This window comes from Mesoplodon densirostris, chromosome 5 (assembly GCF_025265405.1).
Source record: "Mesoplodon densirostris isolate mMesDen1 chromosome 5, mMesDen1 primary haplotype, whole genome shotgun sequence".
Lineage (NCBI taxonomy): Eukaryota > Metazoa > Chordata > Mammalia > Artiodactyla > Ziphiidae > Mesoplodon > Mesoplodon densirostris.
The window spans coordinates 140996263-141019052 of record NC_082665.1 but is presented as its reverse complement, the minus strand read 5'-3'; positions in this window follow the sequence as shown (position 1 = coordinate 141019052).

The following is a 22790-nucleotide window of genomic DNA, read 5'->3' as shown; positions in this document are numbered from 1 at the left end:
AGTCATATCAAGAACTTGCATTTGCTTGTGACACTGCAGGCTATTAATTGAGGGCATGTGCTTACAATGAGAGGACTAGTATAGGTCCCTGTAGTCCCTGTAGGCCACTTGGCCAAACAAAATAGGTCCCAAGGCAGCAATACCATGGAATAGCTTACCTAAACTCTCACCATTACAATAGCTAGTATCCCAAGAGAACCAGCTAGAAAGTTATGACTTTTTGTGACCTAGCCTTAGAAGTCACATAAAATCTTATCTTCTATAGTCACACATCCACCTAGATTCAAGGGAGAGAACAAAGATCACATCTCTGAATAGGAGGAATGTCAAAATTACATTGGAAAAAAGGCATGTGGGATGGAAATGTTTGAGCCATTTCCAGAAAATGCAATCTTCCCCAGCACCCTCTTATTATTTTTTAAATTAATTAGGATCTGTGTTGATTTCTCTCTCTTTTAAAATTCTTGATACTAGTAATTTGTACCACTTAACTATATTTTTCTTTTTTCATTTTTTGGCTCTATCTTTTCTCAGATGTTTGTCATAGGCTTACTGCTTGTGTTTTCATCTGGATGGATTTATGGCTTTGGGTATTGCATTCAAATTTTTAAACAATTTTGAGTTAATTCCTGTGTACAGTGTAAGCTAGTGGTCCAGTTTCATTCTTCTGCATGTGGCCAAACAGTTTTCCCAACATCATTCATTTATTGGAGACACTGTCCTTTCTTGGCTCCTTCATCATAAATTAGTTGACTGTATATGCATAGGTTTATTTCTGGGCTGTCTATTCTGTTTCATTGATCTATGTGTCTGTTTTTATGCCAATACCGTACTGTTCTGATCACTACAGCTTTGTAATTTGAAATCAGGGAATGGGATGCCTCCAGCTTTGTTCTTTCTCAAGATTGCTTTGTCTATTTGAAGGTTCTATGCAAATTTTAGGATTGTTTATTCTAGTTCTCTGAAAAATGCCTTTGGAATTTTGGTAGGGATTACCATGAATCTGTATGTTGCTTTGAGTAATATGGACATTTTCAGGATATTCTTCTAATGAATATCTTTCCATTTATTTGTGTCTTCTTTATTTTCTTTTATTAATGTCATAATTTTTAGTGTACAGGTCTTTCACTACCTTGGTTAAGTGTATTCCTAAGATTCTTATTTTATTTTTTGATACAATTGTAAATGGAATTGTTTTTTTAATTTCTCTTTCTGATATTTCAGTACTAGTGTATAGAACACAACAGATTTTTATATATTGATTTTGTATCTTGCAAATTTACTAAATTTGTTTATTAGTTCTAACAGTTTTCTGTTGGAGTCTTTAGGGTTTTCTGTGTATTTATAATATTTTGTCATTTGCTAATAGTGACAGTTTTACTTCTTTCTTTCCAATTTGGATGCATTTTATTTCTTTTTCTTCCCTAATTACTCTGGCTAGGATTTCCAATATTGTGTTGAATAAAAGTGCCGGAGTGGGCATCATTGTCTGGTTCCTGAACTTAGAGAAAAGCTTTTAGCTTTTTATCATTGAGTATGATATTAGCTATGGGCTTATCATATATGGCATTTATTATGTTGAGGAACGTTCCCTCTACACCTACTGTGTTGAGAGTTTTTATCATAAATGGATTTGAATTTTGTCAGATGTCTTTTTTGCATCTATTGAGTTGATCAGATAAATTTTATCCTTCATTTTGTTAATGTGGTTTGTCACATTGACTGATTTGTGGACGTTTAACCATCTTTTCATCCATGGAATGTATCCCACTTGATCATGGTGAATGACAATTTTAATGTATTCCTGAATTTGATTTATTATTTCATTGAGAAATTTTATATCTATGTTCATCAGGTATATGGGTCTGTAATTTTCTTTCTTGTGGTGTCATTGTATGTTTTTGGTATCAAGTTAATGCTGACCTCATAAAAGGAGTTTGGAAATGTTTCCTTCTTCTCTATTTTTTGGAAGAGTTTAAGAAGGATTTGTATTTCCTTAAATATTAGAATACTAATATTTAAAGTATTCTTCTTTAAATATTTGTTAGAATTCACCAGTGATCTGATGATCTGATCCCAGACTTCTGTTTGCTGTTTTTTTGGTTTTTTTAAAATTGATTCAATAACCTTACTAGTAATCAGTCTGCTCAGATTTTTTTTCTTCATGGTTCAGTCTTGGTAGGTTGGGTTGTATGTTTTAGGAACGTACCCATTTCTTCTAGGTTGTCATATTTGTTGGCTTATAATTGTTCATAGTAGTCTCTTATGATCCTTTTTATTTCTGTGGTGTCCAATGTAATGTCTCTTCTTTCATTTATAGTTGTATTATTTTAAGCCCTCTCTCTTTATTCTTGGTGAATCTAGTTAAAGGTTTATTAATTTTGTTTCTTTTCAAAGAACCAGATTTTAGATTTATTCATTTTTTAATTGTCTTTTTTTTTTTTTTTTTTTTTTTTTTTTTTGTGGTACGCAGGCCTCTCACTGTTGTGCCCTCTCCCGTTGTGGAGCACAGGCTCCGGACGCGCAGGCTCAGCAGCCATGGCTCACGGGCCCAGCCGCTCCGCAGCATGTAGGATCCTCCCAGACTGGGGCATGAACCCGTGTCCCCTGCATCGACAGGCGGACTCTCAACCACTGCACCACCAGGGAAGCCCCATTTTTTAATTGTCTTTTAGTCTCTGTTTAATTATTTTTTTCTACTCTGATCTTTGTTATTTCCATTTTCCCACCAACTTTGGAGTTTATTTGTTCTTTTTTTTTTTCCAGTTCCTTTCAGTAATGTAATGTTAGCTTGTTTATTTGAGATTTTTCTTGTTTCTTGATATTGGTATCACTTTCTGTCACATCATATAATTTTTTTATTATGTTTATTGCTTCTTTTATGATAATTCTTTGCTCTAAGCTAAACTCCTTAACTGAGACAAACTTTGCATGTTTTTGTCACTCATGTAGTCTAAGTACCTAGAGAGTACCTGTCTCAAAGTAACTGCTCAGTGAGGACTTACTTGTTGAATAGCTGAATAAATTATGCCTTGTACATCCTTGAAACTTTTGATGACTTTAGACATGGCAAACATCTCCCAACTGTTATCACCATGGAAGTTTTGGGAGCTGCTGGGTCAGGAAGAGGCACAATACATGGAGTCCTGATATGACATAACTCCACAAGGACTTTACACACTACTCCAGGCTGGAATTTCTTCCTTCTCCCCTGAACCTCTACAACATTCATAGTCTATTTATTTACTTTTTATTGAAGTATAATTGATTTACAAGGTTGTGTTAGTTTCTGGTATATAGCAAAGTGATTCAGTTATACATATATATATATATGTATATATATATGTATGTATATATTCTTTTTCATATATATATTCTTTTTCATATTCTTTTCCATTATGGTTTATTACAGGATATTGAATATAGTTCTCTGTGCTATATAGTAGGCACTTGTTGTTTATCTATTTTATACATAGGAGATAGTATCTGCTAATCCCAAATTCCTCATTTATCCCTCCCCCACCCCCTTTCCTCTTTGGTAACCATACGTTTGTTTTCTATGTCCACGAGTCTGTTTCTGTTTCATAAATAAGTTCCTTTGTGTCATATTTAAAATTCCACATATAAGTGATATCACATGGTATTTGTCTTTCTCTGCCTGGCTTACTTCACTTAGTATGATAATCTCCAGGTCCATCCATGTTGCTGCAAATGACACTATTTCATTCTTTTTTATGGTTGAGTAATATTCCATTGTGTACATGTACCACATCTTCTTTATCCATTCATCCATCATGGACATTTAGGTTGCTTCCATGTTTTGGCTATTGTAAGTAGTGCTGCTTTAAACATTGAGATGCATGTATCTTTTTGAATTATTATTTTCTCCAGATATATGCCCAGGAGTGGGATTGCTGGATCATATGGCAACTCTATTTTTAGTTTTTTATGGAATATCCATACTGTTTTCCATAGTGGCTGCACCAATTTACATTCGCACCAACAGTGTAGGAGGGTGCCCTTTTCTCCACACCCTCTTCAGCGTTTGTTATTTGTAGACTTTTTTTTTTTTTTTTTGCGGTACGCAGGCCTCTCACTGTTGTGGCCTCTCCCGTTGTGGAGCACAGGCTCTGGATGCACAGGCTCAGTGGCCATGGCTCACAGGCCCAGCCGCTCCGTGCCATGTGGGGTCTTCCCGGACTGGGGCACGAACCCATGTCCTCTGCGTCGGCAGGCGGACTCTCAACCACTACGCCACCAGGGAAGCCCCTGTAGACTTTTTAATAATGGCCATTCTGACTGGTGTGAGAGGGTACCTCACTGTAGTTTCAATTTGCATTTCTCTAGTAATTAGTGATGTTGAGCATATTTTCATGTCCCTATTGGCCATCTGTATGTCTTCTTTGGGGAAATGTCTATTTGGGTCTTCTGCCCATTTTTTGACTGGGTTTGTTTCTTTTTTTGTTATTGAGTTGTGTGAACTGTTTGTATATTTTTGAAATTAAGCCCTTGTCGGTCGCATTATTTGCAGATATTTTCTCCCAGTCTGTAGGTTGTCCATTCGTTTCGTTTATGATTATCTTTGAGGTGCAAAAGCTTATAAGATTAATTAGGTCCCTACATTCATAGTCTAATCCACTCAATTTAACACTTAAATTTTTATAGTTTTGTATTACATGATATTTATATCAGTTGGAGTTTGATCAGGAAAACAGAATTCATTGTATTTTGGAGTATAAACATTTTCAATATAAGAAATTAGGGGTTTATGTAAGTTTTTCAAAAGCCTCTCAGCATGCAGCACTGAAGTGAGTGGCTATTTAAAGAGCTCCTGTAGAAGCTGGTTAGCCTTTCAAACCTCTTGGGGTAGTTCCCATAGACCATCTTGGCCAGCAGGACCAATATCCGTGTTTTTCAAGAAGGTTATCTAGGTGCTTATTTGAAACTCATATCTGCCCAGGTATCTGGCCACAACTGCATCCAAAAAATAATGGCTTCCCCTTTTCTTCCTCCTTCCAAATTTCACGTGAGTGTTTCCCATTAAAGTCCTCTAACTCAGAACAGATGGGCAAGGGGATTCTGGAAATGTAGTTGCTGGTTTATTCTCTTCTGAGGAGACCTTAACAGGGAGAACTGGTGATATCTAGCTGACCACAGATAATCCAACAAGTATTTATTTTCTTATATCTGCATAAAAAACCATTTAGGAAGAAGTGTTTTTTGTGAAAGACAATAATAATATTCAGATCATATTGATTTATTGGAGATGTAGTGCATGTGCTAAATGCATTACAATGAGTATATATCTAAAAGCCTTTCACAGGGGCTTCCGTGGTGGCACAGTGGTTGAGAGTCTGCCTGCCAATGCAGGGGAGGTGGGTTCGTGCCCCGGTCTGGGAGGAACCCACATGCCGTGGAGCGGCTGGACCTGTGAGCCATGGCCACTGGGCCTGCGTGTCCAGAGCCTGTGCTTTGCAATGGGAGGGAACACAACAGTGAGAGTACCGCAAAAAAAAAAAAAAAAGCATTTCACAAAAATATTATAAAATTATTTTATAATAATAGTTTGTACTGGATCTTTGTATCTACAAATAATAAACTGACCTGTTTGGAGGGCACTCTAAATGATTTACAAATCAGGAAAGAAAATTTAATAAATAAGGGAGAAATTTGTTAAGGATATGAGTAATAATAAATGATGGGTAATGAATAAAAAATTCGTGTCTACATAATCAAAAGTTTATTATATATTACTCCTAAAGGCTTGGAGGAAAATAGTTTGAGAACCTAACATACCTTGAAGCAGAATTAATTATTCTGTTTAAAGTTCAGCCCAGAACTTCAGGTAATGACCGTGTAATAATTGGTCATTGCATCTCACAAAGTATTGATTTGAGTCAGATTCAAAACTATTGAAGAACAAATTATTTTATATTTATATTTTAAAAGGCCCCTAATTTGTGGTATCCATTTTCAAAAGAAGTATAGAATGTACTTTTAGTTTTTCCTTCTATATCCAATATAGAATGACAATCATTTTTGGCACAAAATTATATACCTCTAGCAATTTAGATTGCAAAGTCCATGAAAGCAAGAAGAGCATCCCTTGTGTTCATGAAAATACCCTGGGAACCTAGAATAATGCCTGACAAAAAACATAATCTAGTCAAGTTTTACAGAATGTATGGCTTGTATTCATCCTACTTGATTACAGATTTGCTTGGAAGTAAATTTTCCCTCTGTGGAGTTTCTCTGCTTTTATGTATTTAGATTTATATACATAATTTTAATGATTATTATTATTTCATGTAATATCTCAAATTGTTTTTCTTTTTATCTTTCCAATGGCTGATACTTTTTCCACTTGTTCTTTTTTTATTAAACCAAATAATTGGGAGTTTTTACTTTTTCTACTTTTATGTCTCAGTTCTGGCTATAATCCAAATTGGGTTATAACATTCAGACTACCAAAAATTCTCTCTGCAACTTTATTGAAAGTCATTGCTCTTTATTTTCTCTACTAAAACTCTTTTCTTCATGGACTTGAGGATATGGGGAGGGGGAAGGGTAAGCTGGGACAAAGTGAGAGAGTGGCATGGACATATATACACTACCAAACGTAAAATAGATAGCTAGTGGGAAGCAGCTGCACAGCACAGGGAGATCAGCTCGGTGCTTTGTGGCCACCTAGGGGGTGGGATAGGGAGGGTGGGAGGGAGGGAGACGCAAGAGGGAAGAGATATGGGAACATATGTATACGTATAACTGATTCACTTTGTTATAAAGCAGAAAATAACACACCATTGTAAAGCAATTACACTCCAATAAAGATGTTAAAAAATAAATAAATAAAACTCTTTTCTTGGGGATTACTGGGACATAGTGGCAATTCTGTCACATCTGAGAGGAGACATTTCATTTCTATGTTTGTACCATGTAATGTATTCATTGCTGTAAAAATGAGACCTGCTTCTTACTGCCATGTTAAAGAAAGATGTGGATAATTTAATTAACATTAGCAGTGTAGTTAATAATGTCATTGGGTCTAAGGCATAAAAGTGGAAAGCAAGTCAAGGAAAGGGGAAAGAGTTAGTGTGCTTAATAGAATGTATTTTCTCTTTTCACATTGAAGACGATAACCTATGTCTGGTGAAGTGTGCTTTTTAAAGTTATTTATTTGTTTGTTTTAATTGAAGTATAGTTGATGTACAATATTATGTTAGTTTCAGGTGTAAACATAGTGTTTTGACATTTAAATATATTACAAAATAATCACTGCAATAAGACTAGTAACCATCTGTCACTGCACAAAGTTATTGCAGTATTATTAACTATATTCCTTATGCTGTATGTTACTTCCCATGACTTGCTTATTTTATAAGTGGAAGTTTGTACCTCTTAATTCCCCTTCACCTATTTCTTGTGAAGTGTGTTAATTAACATATTGGAGTTTTGCTTAATGCTGCATGAGGGAGACATTAAAATAGCAGTGAGTATTTTTAATCTACTCTCACTCTTCCTAACGTTCAACATTGGTAGTTGTATTGCTACAGGCAATTACAAAAAATGTGTTTCTAAGTGCCCAATTCTAAAGGTATAACTGTCATTTTTGCTACTTTGCCCAGACTAAATGACCCCAGTTTAGAACATTTTGATGACATTGCTAAGCCTGGAGGTTGTTATTTTTTTTTAAGTAAGGTTTATTTAGGTATAATTTATGCACAGTATAATTCACTCATTTTACTGTACAGTTCTATGAGTTTTGACAAATGCACATCATCATGTAACTGTCATTAAAATTAGGATATAAAATAGCTCCATTACGTCAAAAAATTCTTTGTGCTTATTTGTAGTCAACTTTTTCTCCCACCTCCAACTCTTGACAACCACTGATACGCTTTTTGTCCTTATAGTTTTGCTTTTTAGGTAATTTCATATCAATGGGGTCATACATTATGTAGCCTTTTGAGTCTGGCTTCTTTCATTTAGCATAATACATTTGATATTCATCTATGCTGTTGGGGTATTAGTAGTTTATTTCTTTTAGCCTAAAGTTTAAATGATAGATTCAGCAACTATCACTTGTTCAAATTCTTTTAAAGCTGATATATGTATATATATATATATAATATATATATATATATTATATATATGTATATATATACATACATACATACACATACACACATACACACACATTGGGAGTAAATAAATATCTACTCTCAAATCCTTGAGCATAATTTCTGTTTCACTGGAAAATCACAAGGAGAATAAAAATTGTGGAAAGGCAATAAAATTAAACTAATTAAGCAAACCATATCCAAAGAATGTAAATATATGCACTTATACTTTCCAGTTAAAATAAGGCCTTTATAGGCTAGACTAGTGAATATATGATCTATGAAACATTTGAGTCTACCAGTGATCACCATATTCTCTGCATGCCTTCAAGAAAAGTTTAGGCTAGGTGATTGAAAATTAAACATTTATCAGAGTAGCTGTTGCTCTAGTAAATACAAAAGGAATTAACCATTCATACTTCTTTACAAAGTGTTGTCCTAATTTATTCCTCAATACCATATCATCTGGTTATAAGAAGGTACAAACTCAGTCGTGTAGTAATATTTAATTATACTGAAATTTGACCTTACCTTTTAGTGTAACAAATAGACAGTGGAGTTTCAACATTAATACCATTCATGTATCATTTTTCTAATTGTGTTTTGCTTTTATTGATCCCATCAAGTGTGTGATATTGAAGTATATTTCATCCCTACTAATTGTAATGAGGTTATTCAAATACATTAAGCAGAATGTTTTTGCACATAATATGTGAACCAATAGAGAGCATTGTCTTACATTTTAATGGAATTTTATAATTTCTTATGCTTTCTGTGTTGTGGGACCAGTTATAGGATTATAAAGGTTTTTTTTTTAATTTCCTTAGAAACAAGACCTTACCGTTTAATTGAAGAGCTCAAAGAGCTCAAGTGGAGAAAGATAGGATATTTTAAAAGGAAATCTATATAAAAGAATTATCCTACCACGATGAGATAGAATGAGAAACAAAACACTTTCACACTGGCCCAATCCCATTTTAGTATCAAACCATTTTGCAAATGCATCTTCCTTTTTTTGCCCCCTTGCCTGACAAGTCTTGTGTATTTTATTTGTATGCAAGTGAATGGCAGTTTATTGTGTCCCAGAGGACAGGGTATTAATGATCATTTGCTTCCTGCTGTGGGGCCTGTCATAATTTTGTAGTCAGAAGAATGACAGAAGTAACAGCCAATCAGTATGCTAATACTGCCTGAGAATGGGTAGTTAGTCCATTTTAACCATGGGTTAGTTTTTTTTTTTTTTTTTGACAAATACTTAGATAATTTTTATTAAAAAATGCAATTTTTGATAGCATTGCAAATTGCTAGACGAAACCCATTGAAGAAACCATACATTTCTTTTGTGTGGCAGTCAGACTTCTGTCTCAGCAGGTGTCTTCTCGGGAAAAAAGAAAGACTTCTAATCTGAAAGCCCATTTTGGTCAGCAAGAATCAATCACTAAAATATTCAGCAATTTGTTATATCAATATCTTAATGTAGAGAATTCTATGCAGCATACGAAAATTGAACCCTAGTCTCTGATAAGTAAATAGAAGGCAGAATCTTTAAAAATGATAGTTGAAACCAAATGTAAAAAATCCTGCAGATTTATACAATGTGATGTCATTCATTTTTCTCTTTACTATTCTTTTTGTTTCTTCAGTTTTCATGGCATTTGTTTTTTGTGGTGTTTTTTCTTTTTTGAAAAATGGAAAAGATATACCCCAAAGCAATAGCTTTCAGTGCTGATGTATACATATTCAAATATTTTATTAGCCATTTTATAACATACAGCCCATAGTGAGTATATTCTTAACCAGCGGAAAAAAAGGAGTTTCTTAAAATGATTTCTGAGTGTTTTTGCACAGCACATGAACACATGATTACAGAGGGGATTAGTGGATTAAGGTATCGACTGTTGGCGGCCTTAAGGCTGCAGATAACAAGAGCTCTACTTTCTTTCAATAAAATCACATTTTATTCTTACCCACATATAAACAATGCCAGCTATGTAAGCTAAAAACAGAATTTTTTAGAGAACACTATTTTCAACTAAAATATGTTCATCATAGAGAACAAAACAATAATAAAATCAGTAACAACAAATTTCACATATGTATATATCTGCATGAAATACAAGGTAATATCATTTAACATCACAAATAGGTTTGAGGAGTTCTGATTCGCCCCTGGGGCTGGAGAAAGAGTTCTTATATATATTAAGATTTGAGCTTAGTTATTTCAAAATGTAAACCTCTTAGACTATCAATGCTATTGGCAGAAAAATATTTAATATAATTTAATAAAAATTAAGTAGACATTATATCAAATGCAATTTTACTTTTTGGAAAACAGAGAAACAAACCTTGTTTGCTGCCTGGTGGTGTTTTTATATATGCAAACCTTTATACATTACAGAACAAACTAGCTGCCTTCCATGATCCCATAAACATTTTGCTGTTTTATGAGATGTTTGTAATAAATGTGACTGATGATTTTTTTTACAATTGCCTATTAGAAATACACAATTTTTGGATTAAATATTTAGGGATAACTCAATTTCAAGTCACAAGATTATAAGCTAAGAATTGACATGGATGACAAAATACATGTTTAATCTACTATTTAAATTTACTCGTGTATTTATTTTAGAGAGTAAATTTTCTAGTTTACAGAGATTTTTGCATTTCAATCAATTACAAACCTGTCTAAAATACTGCTAGTGTGTCTTGGGGCAGGGAAATAGCTTTAAGCTGCACACACATATAGCCACAAGGGTGAATAGCTATAATTATATTGGAGTGCATCCAAGAAATCAGCTATTCTGTTTACATTTACTGCCTCTTCAAGTTTATGTGTACCTCAAGCAGACATACTGTAAATTGATTTTAATACTAAAAATTGTTGACCTTAATAGTGCAGTTTATTGACTATTTTTCATGTTGCTGCTATCTTCCAAAAAATCTAAAATTAAGGTAAACATTGATAATCATTTACTATAATTTCAAACTATAGCTTTCCTCTTTAAGATTTAAAAAGTCTATTGGCTTAATGTAGTCAAAGACAATTCATGAAAATGTGAAAATAAGGTCTTATTCTGAGGTCCTTTAAAATTGGAATTGTCGACTACAGATTACAATGGTCAACTAGAGACTGAGGTATCCTTTGAATTAGCCTGGAAACAGAGTTTGGCTTATGTCCAAGCATCCATCCTAGGTTGGATTTCAAAGAGAATGAGTGAAGGCAAAGTTTGAACTACTCTAGTTATAGGTGATGTAAAAAGGAATATCATATTTATCCACTTATTTGTGAAAGATTAATTTTACCATTTAGGCCTATAAGGTATTTTAAAGTTCTCTCTTTCTTCAATTTACCTTTATAAGGATACATATTGATCTGGGCCATGGATAAAACCCAACAGCAACCTTTGGACTTTCCTTCAAGTTCTGCTTCTTCAGAATTTCATCCACTTGGTGTAATAAGGTACGTCAAGAAGTACCTTCTTTTTTAGGTTTATGTTCCAACCTAGAAACCAAATTGGGAGCCTGAGAAAAGGAGGCCTGGGGCAAGAAACAGGCCAGATGACAGTCTATGGGGAAAGACTTCTGTGGCTGATTCTGATCAACAGGTGTGCCCACTGGATTTGCAATCCATTGCCATAGGTAGAAATACTGCTTTTCCAGCTTTATTGAGATATAACTGACATATGACATTACATAAGTTTAAGGTGTACAATGTGATGATTTGATACATTTGTTATATTGTGAAATGTTTATCACAATAAGGTTACTTAACACACCCTCTAACTCACATAATTACCATTTTGTTGTTGTTATGGTGAGAACATTAAAGCTTTACTCTCACAGCCACCTTCAAGTATACAATACAGTATGGCAGTAATAAATTTCATTTCCCCATAGGTTCAGCTCTTTTGCATAAATCTTCTTTTAAGTTACTAATCAGGAAGGTCAGCAGCAACAACAGATATCTGAAAGAGATTTCACATTAAATACCTTTCCATTTCTTTTTAAATAACAGAAGATCATGCCCTTTGTTTCTATATTACTAAGAGGATGCTCTTACACACTACCATGGAAGAAGAGCTACTGGTCAGTTAATATGTGCTTTGCCCATCATAATTATTTATTCAAGATAATATAATGCTAAAGGACATTGATTCTGCTTGGTTTTGAAGCCTCTCCTGCCATTAACTAGCTGAGTGACTAGGTTAAGTTACTTAACCTCTCTAGGCACCAGTATATTCATTTATAATTCAGTAAAATAGTAGAATCTGCATTATAGGGTTGTTTTGAAGATTAAAGTGGCAATGCAAATCTAGAATTAAAAAAATGTATCTCTTACATATTATGTGCTAGGTAAGCATTTGCCCTTAATGCTTAATACTAATTTATTTATTCAGTCACTCATCTGTTAACTGAATCTATCCAACTTTCTACCATTTTATACATCAGTTCATTCTGGGACTAAGGTAAGCACTGTGGAGAATTCTGCAATGTATACATAGAATGGCTTATGTCACTGCAATGTATAAAGGTATAAAGAAGATGGTTTATGTCACTGAAGAATCAATTGTCTGGTAGGAGAATTAACACAGGTAGGTACTTAGATAATATTGTGAGTGTTCAGAGGAATACAATTAAAAAGAATAGGTACAAATTTATTGTCATAATGTCGGGCTCTATGCTAGACACCTTACATACATTATCTCATTAATCTAGCACTTAGATGAGAGGAAAAAGATTTTGTGCAGTAAGTGATGAATGATATAAGTAATAAAGGGCTGTTTGGATTTAAATTTAATGACAAGGGATAAAAATCCATTCCATTCAGAGAGGAGTGAGTATGCTGTGGCACAAAGACTGGGCCAGGGAAAAAGCCAAACAGCTCTGTTTGGTAAGAATAGAAGTTACAAGGGGAAAACAAAAAGCTGATATGCCATCACCTAGGGGCTTATAGAATAATGTAAAGGACAGATAACAATGTATCAGTAATTTTTTTTTTTTTTTTTTTTTTTTTTTTTTTTTTTTTTTGCGGTATGCGGGCCTCTCACTGTTGTGGCCTCCCCCGTTGCGGAGCACAGGCTCCGGACGCGCAGGCTCCGGACGCGCAGGCTCAGCGGCCATGGCTCACGGGCCCAGCCGCTCCGCGGCATATGGGATCCTCCCAGACCGGGGCACGAACCCGCATCCCCTGCATCGGCAGGCGGACTCTCAACCACTTGCGCCACCAGGGAGGCCCTATCAGTAATTTTAATTGGATTAGCATAATAGAAAATGTGACAGTTAATAGATATACAAAATATAGTCATATAGATTTTTAAATATAATGACCTTGATTATAAATGTTTCCTGTCAAAATAGAAGGTGGGAAGGCAGTTAATAACATGATCATTTTAATAAAAGACTGATTTTTAGCAAGTTTTTGTTTGGTTCTTGTCAGGAGACAATCCTCCATGAATTTTTCATATTTCTGCATTGTCTTGGTCTTCTGAGCAAAGGCATTTACAGTTAATTTAAGAATATTTGAACAAGGAGTTATTCCAGGGTAGTAAAAGTTAGAGACATCAGCCTTCCCAGACATGGTCCAGGTTGTTAAAGATAGAGACATCTCCCCATCTCCAGAGAATATTTGCTTATATACCTGAGTAAAGATAAGATTTTTCTTTCTCCAGAGAGGAAATTAGGCAAATCACTAGCAGCCTTACATAAGGTCAGTTTCCTAATTTAGGGTTCCTCTTCTGTAATGCACCCCACTGTTTGTGCAAGTACCATCTGGCCCCCTAATACACTGTCCTGTGGAGATTGGGGTTTGGAGAATAGACACAAAGTGTTACTCTAGCTGCTGCTTTTGTGTCCAATAACAAACTGTTTTTGTCTCTGACCCACAGGCCTCATGTTTTCTGTGTGTGTATATATATACATATACACAATATAAGCACATATATATACTGTATATAATGTACAGTGTGTATGTATATACTGTATATAATATATAATATATATATTTATGCACTTACATGTAGGGCACATTTTGAGACCCTACACATTTTCTGACCCTAACAGTCTTTGTGGCAGAGACTTACTATATTATATATTCTCTAAATCCAACCCCTTCCCTCCACAGAACTCAACTAATCTGTATTGTCTGTTCTCTTAACTAGAGATGTGGCCATGTAGTGAAGTATTAGCAATGGAAGATGAGAAGAAATGCTAAGAAAGTTAAGAGGAGATAAGTCTTATCTATCTACTCCGTCTTCTTTCACACAGACCCAGGAAGCTTCATTGAAGATGGTAGCATCTCAAGATGGAAGGAACCTGTGTCCTGAATGACCATGTGCAGTGGACCATACCCCCTTTGACAACCATGTTGGACTGTGATATGGTCAAGCAGTAAGTGTTAACACACTAACATCTTGAGATCGTTTGTTATAGAAGTTAACCTCTGACTTTAAAGATCTGAATTAAAAAGTCTCATTGGTCTCCTTTGCAGAACACTAGGGAACAAATTCATTATTCTGTCAATTGGTAAGTCGAGAGAGTCATCATATTTGTTACTTTCACACACCCAGTGTATTTTAAGGTAACTAAATAATTAATGAAGAAGAGTTTCTCTTTTTAGATGGAATTTATTAATGATATTAGATTTAGAATATTTAATGACATTATTGAATTATAGTTAGTTTTGTAAGGATATTGTAATGTTTTTGAAAATAGTCCTTATGCTTAGCAATAAATATTGCAGTTTTCATGGATGGAAAAAAACCAGCTTATTTTAGTGAGCTTATTTTTCTAACAAGTAGAAGTGAATACTAAAGAAGAGTTCTTCCAATTGGACATTAAAGCACTCTGCTAAGCAAATTTTCTTTCTAAAGGTATATAAAAAGCAAGCCTGAAGAATTTCTTAAAATAAAATTTCAGAAACGATGACAAATAAAAATAAATTTTTTTTAAATTAAAATGAATTCACTGAACAGCTAAATGAATAATGTAGAGAAAGAAAAATCTAAAATGAAGTCAGGAAAGGGATTGATAAAGGTAAAAGCAGGAGTTATTAAGTTAGAAAACAGATAAAATATAGAAGTAATAAGTTCAAAAATTTTCTGAAGTGACTGAAAAGATAAATAAACCACTAGTTAAGCTAAAAAAATATACAATATCTATATATGGAGAGAGAGAAAGAGAGAGAGAGTACATATTATATAAACCTACATATATCATTTGTTTCAGGAAAGGAAGGTGTTTCAATATCAAGAAATATGCCATATAATTCAGATTATTTGAGTTAAAAAAGAAAAATCATAAATTATCATAACTTACCTAAGAAGACAAAATACTTTTTCAGTGAAAAGAAAAGTTTAAAACTTGGTTACCTATGAAAAGTTTAGAAGGGCAGTAGCAGATTCCCAATTTAAAAAAAATTAAAATTCTAAGACTGTATGGTATCAAGTATGATGGAAAACTCCCCAATTCATTTAATAAAGTCATTATTACTTTTATATAAATACTTGAGTGGCTAATAAAAGACAAAACAAAACAAATAAACACAAAATACTATATACCAATCTTATTAATGTAGGCACAAAAATTTTAAATAAAATTCTGGGGGCTTCCCTGGTGGTGCAGTGGTTGAGAGTCCGCCTGCCGATGCAGGGGACACGGGTTCGTGCCCCGATCCCGGAAGATCCCACATGCCGCGAAGCGGCTGGGCCCGCGAGCCATGGCCGCGGAGCCTGTGTGTCCGGAGCCTGTGCTCCGCAACGGGAGAGGCCACAGCAGTGAGAGGCCCGCGTACAGCAAAATAAATAAATAAATAAATAAATAAATAAATAAATAAAATTCTGGGAAACCAAGACTTGGTATGATAAAATAAATATATACTATACCAAAAGTATTTATATCAGGGAATACAAAGATCTTTAAATATCAGGAAATCTTTCAACCTAATTTATAATATCATTCAATCAACGAGGGAAAACCATGTGATCATTATTGATATGTGACAAAAAGTATTTTGATGAATTCAGAAGCCATTCCAAATAAAAATTGCTAATAAAAGAATACAATAATAGAAGACAACTACTTAAATGTCACAGATACTGCCAAAATCAACAAGCATCACTGTAACTGGTGGAACATTAAAGCCATTTCTATTAAAAGCAGAAACAAGGCACAAATGGCTTTCTCCCTTATTATTCAACATTGTTTGGAGGTTTTTGTAAATACAATGAAACAGGAAAATAAAATAATCATTGTTAATATTGTCTATAAATAGATACCAGTGTACATGGAAACTTTATATATGATAAAATAGATATTTCAGTTTGGTGGATACAGATGATTAATTTACTAAATGGAAATGATACAACACACTATCCATCTTGGATGAAAAATAAATCTAGATAGACTAAAATTTAAATACATAAATAAAATAAATATTTTAGAAAAAATTTAGAAACTATCAGATAAGAGTAAGAAATAATTCTCTACCTCTATAGCAAGAAAGTGTAAATTATAGTAATGTACTTATATCACTTTGTGTACTTCATATTGGGAAATTAAATCAAGTGATAACACCTGCTGTTCGCAGTGATGTAGTATGCTCATACCTTGCTGATAGAAACGTGAACTGTGACAGCCCTCTTGAAAGACAGAAAGATCTTTGTACTAAGCAATATGGCTCCTAACACTGTATGCCAAATAAATTAAAGTAAAAATATAAAATTATTTTTCACAAGCATGTGAAATATGTTTCTGGTAAAAAAATAGAAACAAATGACTCCCTCATCAATAGGAAAATGGTTGAATTAATGTTACTATATATATGGCATGATATTCATACTGTAGTGTAACTACCATCCATATTTTTACACAGGATTTAAAAGAAGAAGGTAATTTTCACACTAAATGAGAAAAAAAACATGAAATTGAGCAGTGGAAAACTATGATCCTATTTTTATAACACAAGTAACAAAAATGTATATTTATAAGTATGTATACATATCTATCATCTATCATGTATTTATGAATCTGTATTTCATTATATAAGCACCACAGAAGGTATAAAAAGATACACAGCAGGTTTTTAAAATTAGTTGGTCTGATAGTCTTGGAAAATGAAGTATGGAAAAGAGAGTAAAGGAACATCATCATCATCATCATAAATAATAATAGTAAAGGCTGCCTGATATATATGATGCTTAATAATGCATGAATCAATCATTAAGGTGTTAGTAGTGATTATCCTAGAGTAGTGGGTATTCAACTGATCTTTACTTCCTTCTTTAAATCTTTGAATAGTTTTTTACTTTTTATAATGTGGTTATGTTTTCTCATAATCAGAAGAACTTTCAGCTCCTTTATTTATGGGGGTAGAGGAAGTATAACAATCCTGTCTGAGAAAAGTCTAGGAGCAGAAAGTTTATGTTAGCATGAAGAACAGAAACTAAGAACTCAAAGAACCAGAATTGGGTAACTTTCTCTGAACAATGACTAGAACAAAGGTAACAAGGTCCAAAGACTCACAGGACATACAGCTAGGTATTTCCAGGAAAAAGGTATAAGATTGTCAAATCTTGATGCTTTTACACTTTACATAACTAAGATCTTTTTATCATTAAGCATCATTTGTAACTAAGCTTTCCATGTACATCATTCTGCAGAGAAAGAGTAGGCTGCTTATGTCCATGTGAGTCTGCCATTCAATGGGAATTTTCCTTCCCTGGCATTTTAGTAGTAATTAAGTGTCTTGTGATCTAAACCAAGGCAAAACTGAAAAAGTCTTGTGTCTTAAATCATAAAGCAGGGCTTCCCTGGTGGCGCAGTGGTTGAGAGTCCGCCTGCTGATGCAGGGGACACGGGTTCGTGTCCTGATCCGGGAAGATCCCACGTGCCGCGGAGCGGCTGGGCCCGTGAGCCATGGTCACTGAGCCTGCATGTCCGGAGTCTGTGCTCTGCAACGGGAGAGGCCACAACAGCGAGAGGCCCGCGTACAGCAAAAAAAAAAAAAAAAAAAAAAAAAAAAAAATCATAAAGCAGAAGTCCATATTCAAATCATGAAGATAAGTAGTATGTCTTGAGGCTGTTAGGGACACGGAGTGTCCAGTAACATTTTTACCCTGAATTCACCTCCTTCCACCCTACAACTCACCCATTCCTTCCTTCTTGTCCTTTGTTCATTCTTCAACCGAACATTGGAGAAGGCTAGTGAGTCTCCTTAATCAAATCTCTAGTCCAGATCTCTCCTCTGAGCTTCATAACTCTTTATCCAAAATTTTACACAACATATGTTCTTGGACACTTCAAAATCCAGTACACCAAAAACCCAAACCACGATCTCTCCCTCCATCATCCACTCCCAAATCTTGTCTTTCTCTAGGATTCCCAGTTCCAGTAAGTGGCATCACCAGATGAACAAGCTAGAAAACTAGGAGTTATCTTTGACACAATTTTTGTCACCCTCCCCTACATTCAATTAAATGACAGTTCTTTTGATTTCTTCACTTAAATGTCTCTCAAATTAATCTATTTCTACTCTAGCTGCACTTCCAGCACAGCATATTAACCCACATTAGCACAGCCTCATGACCAAACTATTATAATAGCCACCTAGCTGGTACCCTCTTCATTTTGGAACCCCTCCAACACAATCTCCATCCTCCAACTTGAATAATCCTTTGAAAAAAATCACCTCTGTATAAAATGTTTCAGCAATTTTCTCTTATACTTCGAATAAAGGTCCAAATCCTTCAGTGGCCAACAGGACTGCACATATACTGAACCTCAACTATATCTCTGGTTTCAATTTACAATACACTCTGCCCCCACTCTCAACATTTCAGGCACACGTTTCTGTCTCTTCTTCAGATGTGCTTTGCTGCCTCCTGCTTCAAGGCCTCTTTCCATGCCAGCTTTCCCCTTTCCTGGGACCACTCCCTAACCCCTTCCTCCATCCAAATGCATGCAGAAACTTCTGTTCACACTTCATATCTCGGCTGAAATGAGACTTCTCTGTGCTTGCAACCCAGCACTTTTCATGATTTGTATCCCTGTCTGGAATGATGACTTGAATATTGTCACCCTTACTCCCAGAAGCTGTAAGTTCTACAAAGACAGAGTCTATGTCCCTTTTAAATCACCACCATGTCCTTTATACCCCACACAGGGCTCAACCTAAAGGTGATACTCTGTACATATTTGCTGCATAAATAATTGGCTGTGTTCTACCTAAATGTGATATCCCATAATTCTCTTCTATTCTCTTCCTTGGGTACTTAACCCTGGACCTATTCATCTTGATAATTTGTTATTTCCCCTCTATTATCAATATTTATACTATGGTCTTTATTTATACATGCTCTGTTTTGTGGTTTTATGATTTTGTGATATTATAGTTTAAGATTCTAAATGTAAGCCTCTTTTTTTCTGTAAACATGGGTTATATTTAAGTTTTCTATAAATGTGTGTTGTATATAGTCTCTATCATGAAACAGATATAAAAGGTAAGCAAATGCAATAGCATATATAGGACCCATAAAGTAAATAGAAAATTATATTGAAAAACATATGCAAATAAATAGAAGCCATTTTCATGGGCTTGAAGTTCCTGGGTGAAGTTTTGTATCTTAACTATGGCTGTATATTTCACAACACCTAGGTTAGGAGCTTGCACTCAGTAGGCAGTCTGGCGTCCATAATGAAGGTCTCATCTTTAAAAACGTTTGCAAGAAATTAGCATTTGCTATACATGCATTACATGTTGAGCTAATTATTTCTGTCCCTTTTAAAAGTACCTAATGAAATCAAGTAAGGATCCTCATAGATGAGGACTATAAATAACACATTTCTATAGTAATACATATTTCTTCAAGATTAATGTAAATGTGAAAAAATTTGTCCCTATAAAAAAAAGTCAACTTAGACTTACCATGTTAATTTGAGAAGGCATCAGATCAAATTTATTAGGTTCATTAAACTTAGGGAATTAAATTTCAGAAACTGGTATTTCTTACTAATAGATTTCAGGAGTAATACTTAGCAGCCTGTCAAATATGTGCTTATTTATCATGTAAATTGACATTAGAGATCAGAACAAGTAACTAGTTTTATATAGGTTTTTTGCAGACTGTTTATAACTTAAAATTTTAATAAAGTAGTATATTACTAAGCATGAGTCCTCTCTAGCTCCAACTATATGAAAATCTCAGACTATCACCAAATTGCTCTATCACCATTCTTGATGCACCAGCTGTGTCTTGATTGGGTGGATTGCTAAAGTATGGTATTACTTACCAGGAAGCTACAAATATTTGTATAATATTGGTTTCTCACATAAGAATACACATAATTATTTGTGAGTTTTTCTTTAGTTGCCTGGGTTTTGTGACATATGCAATGAATACAGAGGAAATTATTCTCATTTGTATGTTTTCCAGGAGCATTTTGATGCATATTAAAGTAACTTTGAGACTACAAGAAATTAAAGTAGCATGCAAGTGGAAATTATATTTATGTTTAAAAATAAAGAGACCTATGTAATAACATTACAAAGGCTCTATTGTCTGTCATAATAACTAAAAAGCACAGGTAGGTAATAGGATTCAATGACAACACTCAGATTTGTGGCCCTAGCTCTTTCAGTTATTTCCTTCATAGGAAGCTGTAAACTATATTGTGAAATGCTGAGTCTAGTATGACTTCCCTGTCTTCCTAAGAAGCAGTTGTTTTGACTTTACGTTGACATTGCCTCCTTTTCACTCACTTCTCTTTCCTTCTTTGATTAGTCATTGCCTCTATCTAAAATGATTAGAATTTACTGCCTACTAAATATAGGCATCTTTTCATTTGCCATGTCTGAATCAATGCATTTCAAACAACAGTCTGAAAACAACACAATTTTAAAAACAACAGATTTTGTAAAGATCTAGCCAATCAGCCTACATAATTTGGAACTAGTAAGTGTAGCTGCACCTAAAATTAATAAAACTTAGTCATGGGTGTTTTCAAGCATCCATTCTCATCCAAGATTTTGTGGTTTCAGAGAGAATCTGATTATTATTTTTCATAATTCACTATTTAGATGAAAGCCATGAAATACAGTGGAGGAAATTGGTATAAAACATTTAAAAAGTGAAATGCTATGAAATGAAATAGAATGACAGACCTTCTCAGTATTTAATATATTCAGCTGAACAGTAACACTTTATCTTTTCTTGAAATCACTGTTTAGAAATAACTCTTCTCAATAGCATTTGATTAAATATTATCAGACTTTGAAGGCAAATAAAGAATGAGACTCAGTAGAAATTGTTCAATTCCAGTAGATGTGTAGGTTTTCAATGGTCATATCTTTTCTTACTGCTTTGATAGATGCCCAAGATTACAATGAGATTGTCCATTTCTACCCTTGGTAGTTAACAGGGAGAATGTGTGGGTGTTTTGAGGGAAGGGAGTGAATTTTAAAAGTTTGGGAATATATACTTTATGGCTTCAATGTAAAGTATTCTCATATCTTGCTCAGTGGAAATGTTTTACAGTAGGAAAAAATTCAAAATTTATGTATCACCTAAATAGTTTTTCATGGTGACTTGTTCTTGGCAGTTATATGAATACTCTAGGACATGCCTTGTGTCTTGTTTGGGACAGATACACACAGGTGTCCTCTTGTAAAATGGTTTTGTACAAATAATCACCTCTAGAACACTCAAATTATTTCAGACTTTTTTTGGAGATAACGTAGCATAGTGGAAAAAGCACAACAATGGACTAAGAAAGAATTGAGTTTGGATCCAAGCTCTACCACGTAACAGTTGTGTGAATTTAGATTTGTCATTTATCTCCCTGAGTCCAAGTTGCCTCATCTATAAAATGGGGATTGATGATGCTTCTCTTCAGTCTTATATTGAGATTTAGTAATAATACATATAAAGAACCAAGCATACACTGAGGAATCAATTATTTAACTGCTACATTTATCACTTGAAAAAAAAGGCCAATATTTTTAGGGATCTTAGATGATTGTCACACTGATTACAGAAGTATTCCTACATATTACCACAACCTCGTCCTCATGGACTACTAGGAATCTTTACTGACTTGTACCCATCTATTGCCACTTTGGATTTCATTTATTGTCTGTCTGTATATGAGTGTGAGTTATGTGTGTATATTTAACAACCACCATCTCTTATTTATCACTCAACTAGAGAAAGGATAGTACAAATACCTGACCAGGTATTGATAGAACAGGTTTTCTGCTGTTGTTGTTTGTTGGACTGGTGAAGTAACCTATGAGACCCCAAAGGAACCTATTTTAGATCTCAGTATTTAAATTTTAAGAATATTTGTGAATGAAAATACATCTTTTAAATCAGTAGTTATCAAACATTTTTTTGTTTGGACCCAACATACTATTTCTACTCCTCTATAATTACCTAAATATATTACTATTTTTGAGGGAAAAATATATATGAATTGACATAAACAAACAGTTGTCTGGGTTCTTGCTATGCCAACCTTCCAATCTACATCAAGATAGATCTTAAGATTTTAGAAATAGGGAGTTTTTAGGAAGTAGCAAGTCAACCAATTCTAGTTGCATGTGTGTGAATTAATTCCTAGGGAAGGTTAATCTTTTTGGTCAGTTTATTAGAATTTCATGGACTTATCATCAGG